This window comes from Manis javanica, chromosome 2, assembly GCF_040802235.1.
Source record: "Manis javanica isolate MJ-LG chromosome 2, MJ_LKY, whole genome shotgun sequence".
Classification (NCBI taxonomy): Eukaryota; Metazoa; Chordata; class Mammalia; order Pholidota; family Manidae; genus Manis; species Manis javanica.
In genome coordinates this window covers 27,652,373-27,672,663 of record NC_133157.1, presented here as the reverse complement: position 1 = coordinate 27,672,663, position 20,291 = coordinate 27,652,373, and the positions used below count along the sequence as shown (strand labels likewise).

General features: G+C 35.0%; 1 long non-coding RNA gene across 1 annotated transcript in view; it reads left to right on the top strand.

The window, feature by feature from the left end:
* Positions 1 to 677: 677 nt before the first annotated feature.
* The window catches only part of LOC140844988 (uncharacterized), a 160,685-nt gene continuing 141,071 nt past the window's right edge, over positions 678 to 20,291 (top strand). Inside the window, exon 1 of the long non-coding RNA XR_012123605.1 lies at positions 678 to 804. This is a non-coding gene — a long non-coding RNA (uncharacterized lncRNA). The remainder of the gene's footprint in view (positions 805 to 20,291) is intronic.

Sequence of the window (20,291 nt, the reverse complement as noted above, 5' to 3'; positions counted from 1 at the left end):
TGAATGGTGTTACACACAACTAGCTCAAGATAAAAACATGGCTGTCACCCTAGACTCCTCCCTTTTTGGTAAGAGTACTCCTGCCTCCATCCCCAACTTCTCTAAAGCTTAGGTCATTTATCTTCTCCCCTCCATCTCCCCCACCACTGTTTTAGTTCAGCCCTTATCATTTCTTGTCTAGATTTTCATAATTAATCTTTGTATTTCTCTGATTTGAATCTCTCCCCTATAATTCATTCTCTACACATTAAAATAGGTTGATCTTTCTTAAGCCACATCTGATATTGTCGTTAACCTGCCAAAAATTTTTAATTGGCTCCTGATTGCCTTTAGGATAAAATCCAACTCTTCAGCCTGATTCATAATTGATAAACTGTATATATGATTTCATCCTTGTCTCTCCTTAATCCCTGCCTGTGATGGTTAAATTTACCCATCAGCTTGACAGCCATAGAGTACCTGATGTCTGGTTAAACTTTATTCCAGGTGTGTCTGTGAGGGTGTTTCTGGATGAGATTAATGTTGAATCAGGGAACTGCTAAAGCAGGTCGGCCTCCTCAATGTGTGTGTACCTCATCAATTCAGTGGGGACCTGAATAGAAAATAAGCAGTGAAGGGAGAATTCACTCTCTGCCTGTTTTTCATCTGGGATCTTGGTCTTCTTCTTCACTCAGAATGGAACTTACCCCAGGAAATCTCCCGGTTGTCAGCCTTCAGACACGGGGAGGACTCTACGCCACCGGCTCTCCTGGGTCTCCGGCTCGCACACAGCACGTCGTGGGACTTCTCAGCCTCCATAATTACGTGAGCCAATTCCTTATAATACATCTCTTTTAGATACATAGATGCATGTGTGTGTGTGTACATATATGTATACACACACATACATATATACATATATATCCTAATATCTGCCATTGGTTCTGTTTCTCCGGGGAACCCTGACTAATACACTGCCCTTTACCAAACATTAAACTTCAGCTAAAGATATATTTCCCAAAATATCTTATTCTCACACATCTATGAGCTTGAACATACTTTCCGTACTGTTTATGACAACCTTTCAAACGTTAACACACATAAACATGCACCTCCTTAATTGACTGATATTCTATTTAGCATCCCCACACTCCGCTCCCCTGAAAAAAAATAACCTCAACTTCTGCATTTATCTCCTCTAAGGACTGTCATTTTTTACTTGGAATTCAACATATTTGCAGACTAAATACCAGGTTAAGTATTGACTAATTTATACTTTACTCAACAAATATGGTAATGGTGATGATGATGATTCTGGCGACGACAATAACTTCTGTCATTTACTGAGCGCTTACTGTATGTAAGGTTCTCTTCTAAGTACTCTTTATGCATTATTTATTTTAATATACTCAAGGAATTGAAGAATATTATTCTCATTTTTTAGATGTGGAAACCAAGAATCCAAAAGTGTAAGTATCTTGCTCAAAATTGTGCAATAATAGTGGTAAAGATGGAACTGAAACCTAGGTCTAGCCTCAATTTATGCTCTGAACCATTTTATGTGCTGTCACTTAACCTACACAAAACTGAAGTGGCAGCTCTTAATGGCTTGTCATTTATATGGTAATTCTTTCTTATCTTCCCATATATATTTCTAAAATTATAATATAAAAATGGAAATAATAATGAGCTTAATAAAAAGCAAATTAGTAATCCAATGTATAAATTTATGTTAGTAGTTATTTTGGCAGGTACATGATGGGATCTGTTGCAACATAAACAAGGCAAAGGAGAAAATTTGATCTAATTCTCTTGGAACTCTGTTTCCTATGTGGTTCCCAGTGAAATTCTGACAATTAAAAGCCTTTGAGGAAGACTTGGAAGGATAAAGGGGGAGGGATAAATCATTATTCTCCAGTAGCATTTGCAGTCTGACTGCAACTTCCCTAGGTTTCCAGGGATTTTCCTGAGAATCCTCGATTTTTGTATTGCAAGATGGTGCCTCAGTGGTAGCTTCTCTGTCCTTTGCCCCTGCAGCCCTTCCAAATATTGCACAAGCCTCTACTTCTCTGTTTGAAAATCTCTCTCTCCACTCAAAATACTTAGCATGGCATCTGTATTCCTAACTAAATCCCAATTAATGTATTGTTGTATTAATGGCATATCTTATTTTATACCTTATGCTGTCATCCAAAGGAAATATTTGATAAAACTATGCAAAGGTAGAGTCTAATGGTTTGTCTTTGAATGAATTTAACAAAAAGAAAAAAAATATCCAAGTATCCGATTGTAAAGTTAAGGATTCAACAGCATCTTTTAGATGCTTCACTTATCTCCAGGGTGTGAAACACCAGGATAATATTCTATGTCCCAAGGAAACCTCAGCCTACTGGTATGTTATTTGGTGTTCTGTACGTCATGGAATGCTCTATGGAGCAAATGTGATTCCCTATCTTCAAACTGCCCCAGATAAAGAAGTGAGGTAAGCAGGGCTCAGTGTGGAAGCTGTTTTCTCTACTATTTTGAAATTCTTTTTTTTTTTTGCCACCTTTTTATCTTGCACATATTTTTCTTGCACTTACCATACTTAGTTTATTTGGTTACCTGGTTATTTCTCCTATTGGATGATAAGATACTTAAAGGGAGGGGTCTTGTATTGCCCACCTTTATGTTGCCAGCCCTACCAAATGTCTGGTATATAGTAAGGGTGAAGTGTTTGCTAACATGAACTAAGTCAAGTTTCTAAAAGTCGAAAGTACACGCAGTGACAGAAGGGATCCAGATTCTACTATGACTTCTGATCTGCTTCATAGACTTCTGGGAATCTTATAATAATCTAAGAATTCTGGAAAACCATCTGGCATAACATGGAACTTTCTATGGCAGCCTTGGAGATTTCAAACTTTCCTGAGCATCCTAACTAGGAGTTTCCCTGGAGTGCCTTCTTTGAAGATATTCAATATGTTACATACATAAAAATGGAAAGGAACTTAATAAATCAATTGTCCTAACTCGTTTTGTAGATTTAATGTCTTCTGAATGGCTGAAGTGATTTAAGAATCACTAAACAATAAGAGATTTGCTATTTAATCTTTTATATTTATCCTTAGGTAAAAATTTATTGTAGGTCTTGGAAAGATGTCTTTTTTAGACTACAAGCAGTTAGCTCAATAATTAATTAGTCAGAAGACTATTCAAGGTGCTTAAAACCCCAGAGTACAGTAAGTTTGCTGAGTTGTTGGTACATGCAATAAAACATGAGATTTCATTATCATAGATAATGTACTGCCTAGTGAAAAAATATATAAAAGTACTAGAAAATGAAGCCTATTATATTTCTCTACAGGCACGAGAACACCCTTTATAAAGTACAGATTTACAGTTTCTTACTATGTCAGGTTAATTAATTTACAATTCTAGAAACATTTTCAGATAAGGAATCCTAACAACTTGGAGACAGTATGAGGAATAAAAATAGACTAGAAATCAAAGTCCTGAGTATTAGTCTCAGTTTCGCTGTCCACTGTCCTTCTGGTGTCAGTGAGCGCAATATCTTTGAGTGTCACAGAATCATCAGTAAAGCAAGGGTATTTAATACCTACCTGCCTACATTACAATGCTGATGTGAGGGTCAAATGAAAAACACATATGTGCAAGTTCTTTAAAAATTGTGAAATGCCATACAAATATAGAGCACCGAGACAATAAAGCACATTTTCTTGGTAGACAAAAAATTAATGAAAAGATTAGTTCTGTCATCTTTAAGTAGTCCTTCTAGAAGATTACATTTGTTTCAATGATGTATAAAAATTATTTAAAATGCACTTTTGGAAGTGCTTCAGATTCAAACACTATTTTTTTAGCATTCACTATTTGAAAGTATGCTTAACTTTTGAGCGGTCAACAATGCAAGTTATCAGTGAAGTGATGAATTTAGTAGAAAAGAAGAGGAATAAATGTAAAATCATGATTTTTGTAAGTGTGTCTCTAAAGCCTACTCCAAAAAAAATCAGTCAAAAATTATTTGAGTAATGGAAACATCTTTGGATCTGTAACCATTTATTCAAGATACAAATTTTGACATGTAGCAATCATCTAAAGTAAGTTCTAAGACATTTGCTTTAGAAGGAAAATATATTATTTGTGCATCATTAATAGCATAAAACTTTTCTTGTTTTAGGGAAATCAAACTCTCAAAATGAACAAGATTGAATAGCTGTTGGGAAGATACCACACAGATGGTTATCTTCTTAAGCATACTTTATATATATAAAAAATCCCTTAAGACTAAATATAAAGAAATGTGATGATTATTAGTAATACATAAATACATTTTGATTCATAAGTGGAAAGCTTCTTTAAAGTATGAGATACTTCAGTGTATTTAAATATCAGATTAGCAATATTACAAAAAATAGATAGATATAATAATGCAATGACTCAGTAATTCAAATTCAACCTCTGCCATTTATCTTAAAACTATATGAACAAATATGTCTGAAAGAGTTTTAAAAGCAAAACACAACTGTACAACAATGTAAAAATGATTAAGTAAATTAAACGTTCCACATGTTGAAATACTCTTGTCACTACAAAAGGTTAGTATTAAGATTAATATTTTTCTTAGTTATAGAAGACATATATGATATGTTTTGGTATGTGATAATAGGCAAGTACTCCCTCTGCCTAGAAAAATTACACAGGCTTCATGAAAGTGGATATATTTAAACTTATTCTTAAAACATGAATTTACCAGGTAAAGAAAAGAGAGCAAAGAAATTGAGATATGAAGAGAAAAATGTGTATGTGCAAAATCGTGGCAGCAAGAAGGAGCATGATATGGATTTGAAATGGTGAACTGTTGGCTTCATTGGAGATTGGCATATGGAAAGCACAGTGGATAAATTAAAATAAGGCTTGAAAGATAGATTTAAATTTGACTTTATCATATGAAATTTGAACTTCATCTTCAGATGATGGGGCTAGATGTCAAGTTTTTGAAAATTGCAAAGCATTTGCTAGCAATTTGTGAATGATGTAGAAAAAAATGGATGAAATTAATACTATATCTTGATGATACGATTGCTTTAATTTGACTTTTTGATTATTTATCTGTCTCTCATAATTAATTGCAAACTTGAACATGCAGTTAATGTTTCTGAGATCCTTAGGTCTTGTTACAATACTTAAAGTACAGTGAATATTCGATAGATGTTTGAATAATGGGTCAATAATAACTAAAAAAGATGGCTTTGGCCCTCTGCCATAGTTTGTTGGTTAGTTAATTAGTTAGTCCTATGATGTGCCAGGCACTTTGAATGCAATAATGGAATACGAATTTAATTGTCACATAAGCCTTCAAAGATAAACATTATTTTACTACTTTGCATATTATCAGACTGAAGATTAAAGCAGTTTGGTAAATTTTCTCTGCATCTCAGTGTTTATATTTTGAGGAGATGAAATTCTACCTGACTGCAAACTCACGAAACTATACTTTTCAACTGTTTATCACTTTTCTAATATAAGTGAAATAGCTGTCAGTTTTATAGATGAAACAAGTTGGTGGAAGCAAAGGAAATAAAGACAGCAGCTAATATAGTGGATGACAAATTCCAGATTTTAAATTATCTTCTTGTGCCAGGAAGCTGAGCCCAAATCAACAGGATGAGTTAAATGGTATATATATGTATATATGATGGCTTGTACGTCCAAAAGATATTTATGTAAGTTCAGTATTAAAAAAGTCTTCCATAATGGAATGTGAGATATTTATCTCTGAGTTCTCGGGTGACTAACAGAGTAACTAGCATTTAAGATGCTCAATATTTGATGCATATTAGATGGAACTCATCTCTAATGCTGTAGATCTTATGGGAAAATAACAAAAATCATGTAGATGCCACTATCCTTTGCAGTAACTGAGATTATCAAGACCCCATACCCACAATCAACTTTAGCATTCCAATTCAAATTTAGCAATTATAGTTTCCATATTTGATCGAAAACTTTTTTAAACATTGAATTAAGCGGTATAAATTCAAACAGCTACTGTAATTCTTCTTCTGAGTATGACCTCCTTCACAGAAAGAAAATGTAGTAATCATCAGCTGAAGGAAATAGCATTTGGGCCCATCACTTGGTAACACTTGTTAGCGTTACCAACTGTTTGGCATTATAGTCCTGTAATTTAATCTTCAACTCCACTTCATGTCTTTATATTTATATATAAAGACAGCGAAGTAACTTCCATGCATTTGGGCAAATCCTGTAAAAATGATTCTTCTTTTTTTTTTCTTGACCCTTTTCTCTCAATAATATATCTATGAATTCTATGTAAACTATCTTTCACTATTCTAATAACCATAGAGAGAACAATATCTAGAGAATGTTAGCATTCATTATCTATGGAATATGTGCTCAGCTTCATAGCAGTTTCTGCTTCCTTCTTTGAGCCTTTGACTAATTTACATTGACCATAGATAAAGGATCTGGTAATGGTGTTATGAAGCCACAGGTGAAAGCCACAGTCGTATGGGAGCAATAATGGCTTGATGAACTAGCTTAGTCTATTGGACAAGTTCTAAATTCTAAGACAATTCTGTCTTAGTTGAATTCCTATTATATGCTATCTTCTGATGTTTGTGTAATATACTTGTTTACTGATACAACTTTTAATCTGAGCAAAACATCTTGCAGCAGTTAGGAATGCTGAAAAAGTAGAGAATATCTTTCTTGCTCTACAGTGCATAGAATTTCACTGAATGGACAATGAGACTCCAGATAAAAAAGTTGATTACAGGTAGGCAAATAGGAGATGGTTCACACAACGACAAGCAAATAAGGGCATTGTGCAGAATCTGCATATTGCTTAAGTGTTTATTTGCCTTTACTTCGTAATTTACCTGTAAAAGTATCTATTTTCACACTCTTCCCTGTCCTCCAATAATACCCTCTCAAACGATTGTGTATGTGCAGTAAATGGGATGGTCATATATGACTGACATTTCAAAGTTTAGGAGTGAATTTTTGGACAGGTGACGTAAGTGCCTATTACTCAAGTATGTGGGTTAAGATGTCAAAATTCCACACACATTATTCTCAATAAAAATGTTAAAGTATTTAAATCCACAGTTACCATTTAAGACCCATAGTGATAACAATTTAATAATACACAGATCAAATTACAAAAATCAGCAGATCGGCAGGTGGGTAGTGGTGGGTGTTTATGCCAACACTTGCTCAGACAATTAAAACTTTCAAAAGGGACACAATCCAGATACACATAAACTGAATATACACTTAACTTGACAAATGTTTACTATTTCTTTAACGTAATTGCCAGATTTTCCTTATAAAAAAGGATATTTAAGGAAATCAGTGAGAGTGAGGGCTTCGATGTTGATGGAGTCCTTTTTTAGTGCTCTTAGACATGATGAGACCGAGCATTGCAAATTAGTAGGTCTACCAGCCAATGACTGTGTGTGCTACTCAGAAAGACCAGGAAAACTGAGTGACCCTAACTCCTAAGCATCCTTTTCATGCTTCCTGAGCATCATCTGAGTACATCCTAAACTAAGAAAAACTGTGATAACAGTGTACCTATTTATGGGTATCCAGCCCTGCCTGCCATGTGGACTTTGTCAGTTATACTATTATCCTAAGAGTCTTAGGTTCGGAGTAAAAAAATGTTTAAGATTCCAGTGTGGTAGGAAAAAAACTAGACTGAGTTGAAACTGACACTAATGTTTAGACAAACCATTCATAAACTATCTTTTGTAATGTGTAAATATGGCTAATCCCTTATTTCAAATCCATCAGCGCAGGTATCTATACTTCTCTATAAGTAGCTAGGATAAGAGATTGGTGATAGTACTTGTTAACTGGCTATAATACAAGGTGGTTTAGTAAGGGTATTTGTTAGATTAAATCTTGCCACTGTTATCCCATATTTATGTAAATTCATTATCTACCATAATTTTTCTGTGATGATAGAAAACTGTTCATTACATCCTCACTGGGCTCAGAGAACACTGACAGTGACCATGTTGACATCCAACTGTGATGCAGCACAACTACAGGCAAGAGGTGCCCCCAACTTCTATCCTGCTTCTTCCTCACATGAAGGGGTATAACAAAAGTGATCTAGTCCTTTCTTTCTAAAGTTGACATTCTTGAAACTCAGTGTTTCTATGTCTAGAATTTATATTGTTAAAATAACTGTAACATTAACTTAAAAACAAACAATATTTACAGGTATCATATCCTCCAGCTATGTGCAGTAAGTAGGATGGTCATATATGATTGACATTTCAAAGTTTAGGAGTAAATTTTTGGACAGGTGATGAGAAGAGGAGTGAGAAGGAGTAGAAAGCAGTGTCATGCATATAGTCACGTATGCTCACACACACACACACACACACAATAGAGACTGCAGGGGCTTAGACTTCTTCCAGGATCAAGAACATGATAATCACTCTCTCTGCATCTTCTCGCTCTCTAAGCACCTGTCTTAAAAATAAACAGAAAAACTAAAATAGTGAAGCAAAATCAAACCAAATGTTCTATGGACATCTTAAACATAATGAGGTGACAAAGTAATCCTCACAAGCCCAAAATATGGATGAACATGATCAAAACTCTTTAAGCATCGTGAGCAATCTTTAGGCAGCATGCATGGCAATGAGAATACGTAGAGGGAAGGAGCCATGGGAAATACCCAACACCCATCCTAAAAGGAGATCATATATTGAGTAGGAATCTGAAAACAACTGGGAACATTTGGAAAAAGTCCTTATAAACTCCAAGTGTGGGGTAAACAAAAAAGAAAAAGAATTACTAAGGAGATTGTGGGGAATTCAAACACTACTAAAAGTTTAACTGTCAAGGGTCCTGGAATCATCAAATATGTGCTTTCAAAAAAATACAATTCACCTTGAAATAAATGATATGCCAAAAGATAATGAGCACACATCTGAAAAATGTGGCCATAAAAAAAGATAAAAGCAGTAACCCAAAAGTTAAAATGAACTGGAAGAATTTCAGAAGGAGATCTAAGTTTGGAAAAGAGCCTACAATGGAATTTGCACAGGCTCTATGGCAATGCCCTCTCCTTTAAAACTTGTATTTTGCTATTGCTGTGCTTTCTGAGATATGCCTCCTCCTTCCTGCCCCACCCTCCCCACCAGGCTTTTTTTTCTGGTGTTCCACATCCCTTTTCTTCTCTATTTAAATTTTTCTTTCAGCAGATTTACTTCAAGGATATAAGAGTAGAATAAAACAATTAAAAATTTTCACATATTAAACAAAATCTAATGGACCTTGAGTGGATGCTAATTTTTTGAAAAAGAAACATTTTTAAACAACCAGAGAGTTTGGACATGTATTGGGTATTAAATGTTATTAAACATCTTTGTTAATGATTATGATAAAGTACTATGGTTTTTCAAACTGTCCTTTTTTTGAGATGCAGACTGAAGACTTTAGGGATGAAGTGCTTTGACATATGTATTAATCTTAAAAATGAGAATCTCAGTTATATTAACAGCAAAAAAAATGGGTTTATTTAGGAATAGCAGAGAACTACAATTCATGACAAGAAAGCTGTGGCAAAATCAAAAGCATGTCTGGAGAACAAAGCAGAGGACACCCTTATAGAGGAAAGGGGGAAATTAGGAGGGCCATCACAAACAAAAAGTCCTTGGAGTAATCTGGGAGTTTGAAGTAGAGTGACTTTTCATTGGCTCGTTGTAACAACGGCTGTTGATGGAGGAGGAGGACAAAACCTTTATTCCTCCTACTGGGGTAAGAAAGTAGTATGGCTTGCAAGGCAGCCTCTAATCCGGGTTGGGTCTATGACTGAAGTTGAGTGATAGGGCAGGAGAGCATGAGAGCTCACCCTTCAGGACTCCCAACTCCAGTGTAATGAGGTTTCCTTCACATATCTCAGCAAAAGAAAAAAAGCAGGAAGAATAGATAAAATGTGTATAGAAAAATGTTGATGGCTTTTAATGCTGGGTGATGGTCATGGTACTATTTTCTTTGGTATGCTTGGAAATTTTCATAATTAAAGAGTAAGAAAAAAAAGTTAAAGGAATTGCACATAAACAGAATGAACAAAACAGCACTAGACTCATAAACACTGAGAAGGGACTGGTGCTTACCAAGGGGGAAGGATTGGGGTGGGGAGGTTGAGGGGAAAAAGGGGGGCACAAAAATTATCAAAAATAATCTAGGTTGATCATGGGATGGCAGTACAGCAAGGAGAATATAGCCAATGATTCTGTAATGTATTCCTAAATTGACAGATAGTAGCTGTACTAGTGGGGGTGAGGATTTAATAATATGGGTAACTGTTGAACCAATTGTATATTTGAAACTAATAAGACTGTATATCAATAAAAAAAAGTATACAACATGATGATTTTTTTATAACTGAAAAAAAAAATTGCACCTGAGTATATAGCACCACAGTCTGTTAAGCTCTTCATGACTGTGAAAATAATTTTTAGGAAGTATTTCTAGGTGGCTAATCCCATGTTTCCAACACTTTTGAGAATTTCCCTGCAATCAAGCACTTTTTAATGTGTTAAATCATTTATTTTTTAAAAGTATATGTGGAAAAGTGCATCATTTTAACAGCTGATACCATAATTCATCTTACGGGGGATGTCTTAAAAGGCTTCCTCAGGGAGACACAGTAGCCAGCACCAAGACATTAAAGGACAGAGTTCTACATTATAATATGAAAATTGAGAGTTTACAGGAGGCAACTTTCAAGGAGACGAGAAGAGGAGTGAGAAGGAGTGGAAAGCAGTGTCATGCATATAGTTATGTTACTGAAGGAGTCCTTCCAAACATCCACCTGGTTATTGGCAAAGCTTAGAAACTCACTGAATTCTAGGTGGGGCAGGTTATCTTGAGAAAACCCATAAAGACACTGAATTCTGGGTCAGGGTTTATGTAGGAAAGTGAAACAGCACACAAACAGTCCTCCAACTGCCCTCGGAGTTACAGACGCATAGAATATTTTGTGTGACTTTTGAAAGACTTAAGAACCATTCTTTATCTATACCCTTGAGATTTTTAGTACCTGGGCAGACAGAAGAAGTTGCCGCCTCTCTTATCTATGTCCATTTTCCTCATGTTCTCTTGGCCCAATTCAGGATGTCAAATCAGAGAAGATGCCAGACATTCAGTAATTTCCTGATGACAGTTCAGCTATCCCCTCTCAGACCCTAAGGTTTTTCTGTTGGGCTGAATAGTACTAGACAATTTTCACCGAAGTCTGTTTATATCAAAAGTGCAAAATGCAGAGGAAAGAGTCCCAGGAATACTTTTCTCCTTTGCCTTTGGCAAGAATTAACTAACGCTACACTGGCAGCCCTATGCTTTCTTCTCTTCCCTTTACCACTCCTTTTACATTGTTCAGAGGGACACATTTGAACCCCAGATTTCCGTTGTCTCTTGTACATATTTGTATTGAGATCCCATACTTTGCACAAAAATAATGAAAAGTGTTTTGTACAGTAGTCCAAAGATAAAAAAGAGAAAATAAAAAAAAATTAAAATTAGAGGTCCAGTAAAAATTATTCATACCATGAATATTATGAAATAAATTCTCAATTGAGAAAAGGTAAAATGTCACTATTGGGAAGTTTTAGTGAATATACATGTATATAACCCTTCAGAATAGAACTGAAAACATGGAATTCAAATGGAATTTAAACACACTCTTAGCTACAATGTCACAATGTCAGGGTGTTTTGTTTTGTGCATTTTAATCTCAAAATCGTGTGCATTTTAATCTCAAAAAAGTCCTCCAATTCTCAGAAGTATATTGCCTTTACTTTGTAAACAAATAAACAATGAAGGGTAACACAAAATATACAACACAGTGGTTTGTTACCCATATTATTAAATCCTCACCCCCACTAGTGCCCCTACTACCTGTCAACATAGGAAGATGTTACAGAATCATTGGCTATACTATTATTGATAATTTTTATCACCCCAAAATATGCCACTTTGGCATAAGGACTATTTTTGGCTGATTATTTTAAGAAGCTGCAGACACTGGCAAAGTTCTGAAAACCAAGTATAAGATACCCTTTTGTAAGAGACATTTACATTTATAAGGGAAATCTCCATTTGTAATGGCATCTGTTACCAGGAAGAGGAGGCTAAGTCTCTAGAGACTCTTATCAATGGAGACGGCAATGACATTGATCTGCTTAACAATCCCATACCCTCTTTACTGAGTCTACCTGATCACCTCCCATAACTGGCTTCCCCCCATTGCTGACATATTATTATCTTTGGCTGGAGGTTGCACTTAAGGTGGTGGCTTGGGCCATTTTGGGGAGTTAGTTTTCCTAGGCATCTCCCATGTATGCAGGAGGTACACATGTAATTAAAGTTCTATTTGTTTTTCTCCTGTTAATCTGTCTTTTATTGCAGGGTGTGCTCAGCCAAGAACCTGAAAGGGTATAAGGAAATTATTTTCCTCTCTTACAGCAGCAAAGTAGGGAGACTGGATTGTTGATCTGAAAAGAGGCAGGAATGTTATTTTCTAAAAGGAATATAGGAAAGCAGGCAATTAACAATTTAGCAGCATAAAGATACAGTCTGCTCAATACAGAAATACAGCAGACCAGTCACTGTAGGGGCAAACAACTGTCCACTCCTCATGTTATTCTAAAGGCATCTTTGAATTGCCGCATACTGACCTTCATGACAATAACACCGAGCTATCAAGGAAAAGAGAAAGTAAATATTAAATTCATCTCCAGTACACTTCAGCCCAAATGCTAAAATTAAAGATTTGGGGCAGGGATATAAAGAAATAAAAATTCATTACCTGGGAATTCAATTATAGGAAATGCCTAACTTCCCCTTAAATTAATTTAAATGAAGAGTCTCTGTATATGTAAAAAAAAGGGTAAATATAAAATGTTTCCCCCTCCTTTCCACACATACATTGAGTCCTGACTCTTTGCCTGAAGTGTGACAGGAGAAAACCCATAATCTCTCTGGGCCTCGGTTTTCTCAGCAGTTTATCAGGAGTATACAAAGTTTCTTAACAAGCTGTATAATATTAAATATATTTCTAATATTATTTTAATATTTATCTTTTCTATTTTATTATTTTAAACATATATATGAGAATATGTAGATGTTTTTTATCCTTAGAAAAACTCCCTTATCCAACAGAATTTTCTGTCACATGTTCAAATTTACCTGAGAATAAAAACATGTATCTATTCTTACAGTGTTATTTTGTAGCACATACAAGTATGTGTAAACCAAGATGGTAAACCATTAATGAAGTCAACAAAATAACCAAAACAACATCCTTAATTTTAAAACCTCTTCCCTTGGGTAGGAGCAAATTCTTTTAAAGTCCCATCCTGACTTGGCAGGATCTCCACTTTCACACTTAACAGTGGCCACCAGGTGTTCTATCAACGTGGATGGGAGAGGTCTGTACTTCTGCACCATGGGATAACCTGCTATAAATGTAAGGCAATATTTTATGTCCTTCATGTTGGCAGGTTGGCAGGTTGCTTGTACAACTTTGTAAGCTACAAGATAAAGACCCAAGCAGATAAATACTGCTTGGGACTATACAGCTTTACTTGTTCACCAGACTTTTGATGCTAGTAAACTACAGTGAGAAATTTGGAGGAGTATTATCAATTCACAGCAACTGTATATGAGTGGATAGGGATTAGAGAGCATTCATTTTAGCCTGCTGTTATCTTCCCCTTGTCAGAAGAAAACTCTGAAATGCTTGACGGCCTTTAAGTGCTAAGTGTGATGGTAAAACCTGGTGATGATGACTACGTTTAGAGTATATAAATAATATCTAACATTTGTATAGCACAGTATGATTTTAAAAGCACTTCCTCATTCATTCTCCAATATCACCCTCATAACAATTTTATATTAATACAATTTGATGATAATCTTTTTTTTTCTTTTTTCTTTTAAACAAATGCAGAAACTAAGATTCAGGGATTGCAATAACTTGACAAAATGAACAATGTCTAAACATGGAAAGTGAGGTTCAAAACACCCTCCAAAATGGATTAAAATCAAGGCTCTGAGTTTACTGGTTATGTGATCTTGAACAAGTGACTGAATGCCTTAGTTAAATATTTTCCTTGGCTTTCAACTGGGAAAATGGTAGTGTTCTACAGGGTGGTTGCTAGTACAAGATGAGATGATATTTAACATGCCATCACGATGTGTAACAACTCATCACTTTAGTTTCCTTCCTATATTTCAAACTTCTCATTTCTCACAGTTACATTTAAGCTGCTGAGTAGAGTTAGCTTCAAGTATAATTTACTTGGTCAACCAAAAGTCATGTCATAAAGTTGAAAGAAAGTGGGATTAAGTACTTAGTACTTTCTTCAATACTAGTGTTGGGAAGGAAAATTTTGCCTCTATTCTTCTTAGTTCTTTGGCTGGTTTAATAATTAAATAAACATACAACAGATTACCAGGAGAAAAACAAATTAATTTTGTACATAAGGGAACCTCCCCCACCATACATGACAAGTTCAAAGGCAGAAAGGCAAAATGAGATATGCCATTGTGAACTAAGGAATAGGATAGGGGCTGGGGCTTCAAAGGGGAGGAGGGCAATCAAGAGGACAATAAGAAGAATAGGTATTTGGTAATCAGATATTTACCCTGCCATATAGTTGGGTCACTCATTTAGCTACTTATTCCATCATGGAAGACAGGACCGGTAGTCACAGTAGAACAAGAATAGTAGAATAGTAAAATGACAGCATAGCTCAATGAAAACTTCAGACTTCTAGTTTAACAAGATGTCTGTCAATCTACCCCTCTGCTGTCTTTCCACTAATATGTTGTTTTAGTATCTAGAAAAAAATAAAAATTTAAACTTCAGAAAACTTGGGAAAATTGTACTTCAGAATGTGGAAGGCAATAACACTACCCATGAAAAGATGAAACTGTGCTGTGAAAACCATATCCTGGTTTTATCTCATGGCAACACACACTTCACTTAAAAAAAGAAACGGCCAGGAAAAAAGGGTGAAGGTCACTTTGTTTCTCACCCATTTTCTTCCTTCTGATTCAGCTACAAAAGCCATGCTCTAATCAGAAATGTGTGTAACCATGGCTCTGCTGGAAAGGTGATGACTTTGGAGAGCTGACAAAAATTTGCCTGATCAAATTTCTAAATACTTTTAGAAACAAAAATATACTCACTGCTCCAGAGCAGAATCAGAAATAGTATTTAGAACTTCCTTTGGGATAGAATGCTAGCAAATAATGGCAATAATAGGAACAGAAAAACTATATATATTGGTTCCCTATTAGAAATTTAGACAATAAGGCTGTAGATGAAGATAATTTCATCTCAGAACAATAGATTCACTTAAAATGAATAGCTGCTGGAAAATGGGAATTAGGCTAGAAACTGTGGATTATATGCCTTTCTTCTGCTTAGGTCAAAGAAACAGACTCAGCCTTCACCCAAGAAGACATTAGAGGATGTCCAAGGGCAAACTACAAGCTCTAAGTCTATATTTCTTCTTCACACAAAGATAATTCAAGAGTACAACAAAAGAAATAATGAGCCTGTGGAAGGAAAAATAGAGCAGTAATTAAAGCAAACTTCGTCCCAAACACACAAAAGAACAAGTGCTTGTAAAAAAATCATCTAGTAAGGAATCCAGAAAGAAATTATAGGAATTTGTCAATCTCAGCAGAATGAAAGAAGACATTGATTCAATAGAATAAGAGTAGAAAATATTAAAAGGAAAAATATGGAACTTTTACTATGAAAATACTAGTAGTATCTTAGTATTACTAAATGTATCTAGTAAATTATATTAGTAATATTATACACTAGTTACATATTAAAATATGTCCATATTGTCACCTTTCTGCTGATCTTATGGCATCAGTCTTTGTTACCATCTTTTTGGAAATTTCTTTATCAGTAAAAGTTTAAAAATAGAAATAACATTTATAACACAACTGTTGTAGTTTTGAGTTTGTGTACATGCAGTAAGAATAATGGAATACAAATATTATGCATTAATTTCCTGGTCTTTATGATACTTGCTCTGAATTACTTAGGTTCAGTTCTAGTTCTGCTCCTTTTTAGCAGTGTAATTCTGTGGTAATTGCTTAATCTCTCTTGTGTCACGATTTCCTCCACTCTTAAATGGGGATAATAATAGTACCTTACTGTATGAGTCAACACTGATAAAACAATGGTGTGTAACAAACACAAAGTCTCAATATTCCATATAATAAACATTTATTTAGCTCACATTTCTGTGGTCAGCTGGGGAAATGGCTTATCAGATGAGACCTAGGTAGAGGCAGCTCATTTGGAATGTTTCTGTTCCATGTCTGTCATCTTCTTCCTTGGATCAGTAGACATGTTATTTCCTTCCATGTAACAGAAACTTGAGAGAATAAGTCCAATCATGCAAGAACTTTTCAAGCCTTTCGTCACATTATACCTGCTAACACTTGTCACTCACAGGACCAAACCTCAAGCCAAAAAACAGAAACTTCACCCATAGAGGCAGAATGTGAAGAGTAATTTTTAAGAATATTTGGGTAATAGAGAAAACTTAATTAGCTAACATATTAAAACAGTACCTGACACAGAGAAAGTACTCTATAGTTAACCATTATTATTTTCTTTTCGTGTTAAACTTGGTGGCTATAATAAAAACATAAACAAGCCCCAATAGGTATTTTCCTCAGAAAGTACAAAGGATCTAAAAGATTGAATCTTGAATTTAGTCTGGGAGAGTCAGAAGACACTTATTCTACACTTTTTCCAATCTAAATTTGAAACTATGCAGACTTGATGACAGAGCCAGATTAGATTTAAAAAATAAAAAGGAAGGTAGTAGAAAAGAAAACATAATTGCAATTTCTCCTCTTAATAGTTGTCATATCATGAACTTCTAGTTCACTTTCCTGATTGTAACAGCTTCATACTTGCATTGTTTTATAACTCCACATGGCTTTCATATATGATGACTTTGGCATACAAAATCCCTATTTAGTTGGTAAGACAGGCATCATTATTTGTAATTTATACATGAGGTAATTAAGATTCAGACAGCTTTTACTCTGATAATGTTCTTAGGCTAATTAGCAATGGAGCTATTATTACAACCTGGATGTTCTGCTTCTTAAACCAGGGCTCTTTCCATTAAAAGCAGAACATCCTGGATCTGGCTTAATTTTGAAATAAAATCCATCCAAAGGCCTTGCCGATTAACAAAGTTGCCACACAATTTTCATGAGTCTTCTTCACCAGTCTGTTCTACATATACATAATTACCAACTGTTTACAAGTGTTGACTTTCAAGGCCGACAATGTAGGAACCAAGATTAAAGCAAAGTGTTTCATTCTCTGGGCAAGCTAGTCCAAAAAATTATGTTTCTCCTGAATTGTTTTTGTAGATATTAATACAGCATAGTTATTTCTTTTTCCAGCTTTATAATTATTCATTTATGGAAAACCTGGTCTCAGGTTTCAGTTGATCTCACAAAATTTTAGTAAAAATCCTCACAATATTAAGTAATTGATCTTTGCTTCTTTAAACTAATTGTGGGTTCATTTTATAGCCAAATCCATTAAGTTAATTACATATTGGATCTACTTGCTGCTCAATTAGACTCCACATAAACATGCAATTTGATAATTTAATGTCAACTATAAATATTAATAAAGTAAAATATGTAACTTAATTTATAAACAAATTAATTTGAAGTGCCTTACAAAGAGAGACATTCATACAATAAAATGTGACTTCTAAGAGGCTAAACAATAACAATAAAAATGATATCTTACTGCTCTGCATCTTTCCCTCACATCTTAAGATCAGAATATATCTTAAGTTCTACAGTCTTTTCTGATTGCTGGTACTTATGGTTTTCCAATTTAGGAGCTGCAAACATTCTCTTTGTGTTCCCCTAAGATTCCACATTCTCAAACCCTACATGTATTTTGTCAATAAATTCCATCAAGTTTGGAAGGGTCCTGCTAACGCTTGGCTTCCTTCCCCACCACTGGTGCTACAATGAGTCAGCATCATTTCTCTAGACAAATTGTAGTAGCAAATATTTCTCTCTTCTAGCCCACCTTCACTGCTGTATGTGATTTAATTTTAATGGGGAAAAATAGAGTAGAGAAATAGAGTAGAGAAAGGGTATTCTAAAATAATGACCCCATGCCCATAGACTTGATATTGGGAAAAAGCACTGAACATATATGTCCAAATATAAAGTATATAATTTGTTAGTATATAATACGCAATAAAGGAAACATTGGAGCACCTATGGGAAAAAAATGGTATAATTTCACTCTCCTTGAATGTCTCTTTGCTTACAAATTAAGGTCAGAACTCCTCAATGTGGTATAAAGGTTTCTTCAAAACCAGACCAATTCTCCAGTTCATTCTTTCCCAGGTAAGTTGTTTTCTCCAGCCATGAATTCCATTCATGCCTTATTTAAATTATTCCTAGAATTCTTTTCCTATCTAAGAATAATTCTTCATCTTCTAAATCCTTTGTCATCAGTTCTATAAACATTTTTTCAAATCCTCAAGAAAAAGCTAGTTTACTCAGTCTATTCACTCATACTGTAGATTTATCTATTTTACAGCCTATCTTATACTGTAATTGTTGAAGAGTATCTGTGGTCAAAATGTTGAGTTTTTGTTCTTGATTTAATAGCTCCTAACAGAGAAACATCAGTAGTGTTTGTTGAATGAATCAAAATGAATGAATAAATAAATATGTAAGTAGTTAAGAAAAGCAAATCAGCAAACAAAAATGCCATCAAATCACCTTAAATTTGAGCTGACCTCAAACTTTCATTTTCAGCCCCCATATTTATGGAATAAGGAATATATCAGGGGTCAATTATATATTAATTTTCAATATGGTACCCTATATTGAAACTTTTATGGTTTCCCATGAACCAGAACAGAATAATATTGTGGCTAAAGAATGTGATTTGAAGTGAAAGACCATGGCTTTCTGTTCACTTTGACATTTTTTTATTACGTGACCTTGTGAAAGTTATTTAACTTCTCTGAGCCACAACTGCCTTTTCAGAGAAGAAGAGGATGATAAAGCTGGCTCTAACTCATGGTCCTTTATAACAGATTGTTGTAACCCCAGGGTAGGTCTGAGTCACTAGTGAAGACTTATAGCTCTCAGCCCCTTATTAGGATCTCTAATTTCCTTCCTAACCTGCATGAGCTGATCACATTAAACATGCTTGACATCCAGGCTTTTAAAGCAAAAATTGTACAGTGGGAATTGGGATACAGTTACCAAAATAAGAATTATGGTTTATGCTATTGCTAACATCACCCCTGCCTTAGGCCTGGGAATTCTCACTAGCAAGGCTCTGCAGGTCTGAGAGTCTCTTGAATGCAGAAATTAGTGAATGAGACAGCTTGGGGAATGGTTTATTTTATCCTACATGGGAGCCTATCACTCTTCATCCAGGGGAGGAGACAAAGACCAAGGTCAGACCTCAGTAGCTCAGTGAGCATCTCAGTTAAACTGTTAGTAGCTTGAAATCAGCCACAGTGTGTGTATATAGACCAAGGAAATTAGCAAATGCTACAAGTCATAATTTGTTTTGTTTTGAGGGCCGGTTAACCAATGTATAACTACCTACATGTAATATGTTGCAGAAACCTAGAAACAGATCCCCACGCCACCCCCCACTTATGACTACACACCTCTAGAACCCAAAGAGATTTACCCACCTGCTTGACTCAGGAGTTTTGTTACCTTGAAGAGTTACTGCCTTTGTTGCTTTGCTTTTTCCTATCAGGGATAGGGTAGGTTCATTACTAGACAAGTGACAAATCCTCTAACCACGACCTCTTGAAATTCTTTATGTTAGGTTAACAAAGTTCTCTTGGGGAGAAGGGATTATTTCCTTTCTTTCTCCTATCTCTCTCTCTGCATTTCTCTTTCATTCCTTCTCTCTATTTCTCTTTTTTTGTCCTTCTTATAAACTAGTTACCTTGACACAGGCAATTTGATCTTAAAACTTTTATCCAGCATATGACCTTTGAAATAGGAAAAGTTTGTAATGATTGATCAACATTTCCTTAACAGCAGGTTCAAATCCTGACTGCTCTTTTGTACTTGTTATATGACTTATAGTCAGTGACTTAGTTATTCTTAAACCACAGTCCTTCATCTGAAAGTGGGAGTGCTAATAGTCCCTTCTTAGAGTTTTGTGATAAAGCCCTTAGCAGTGTCTAGCACAC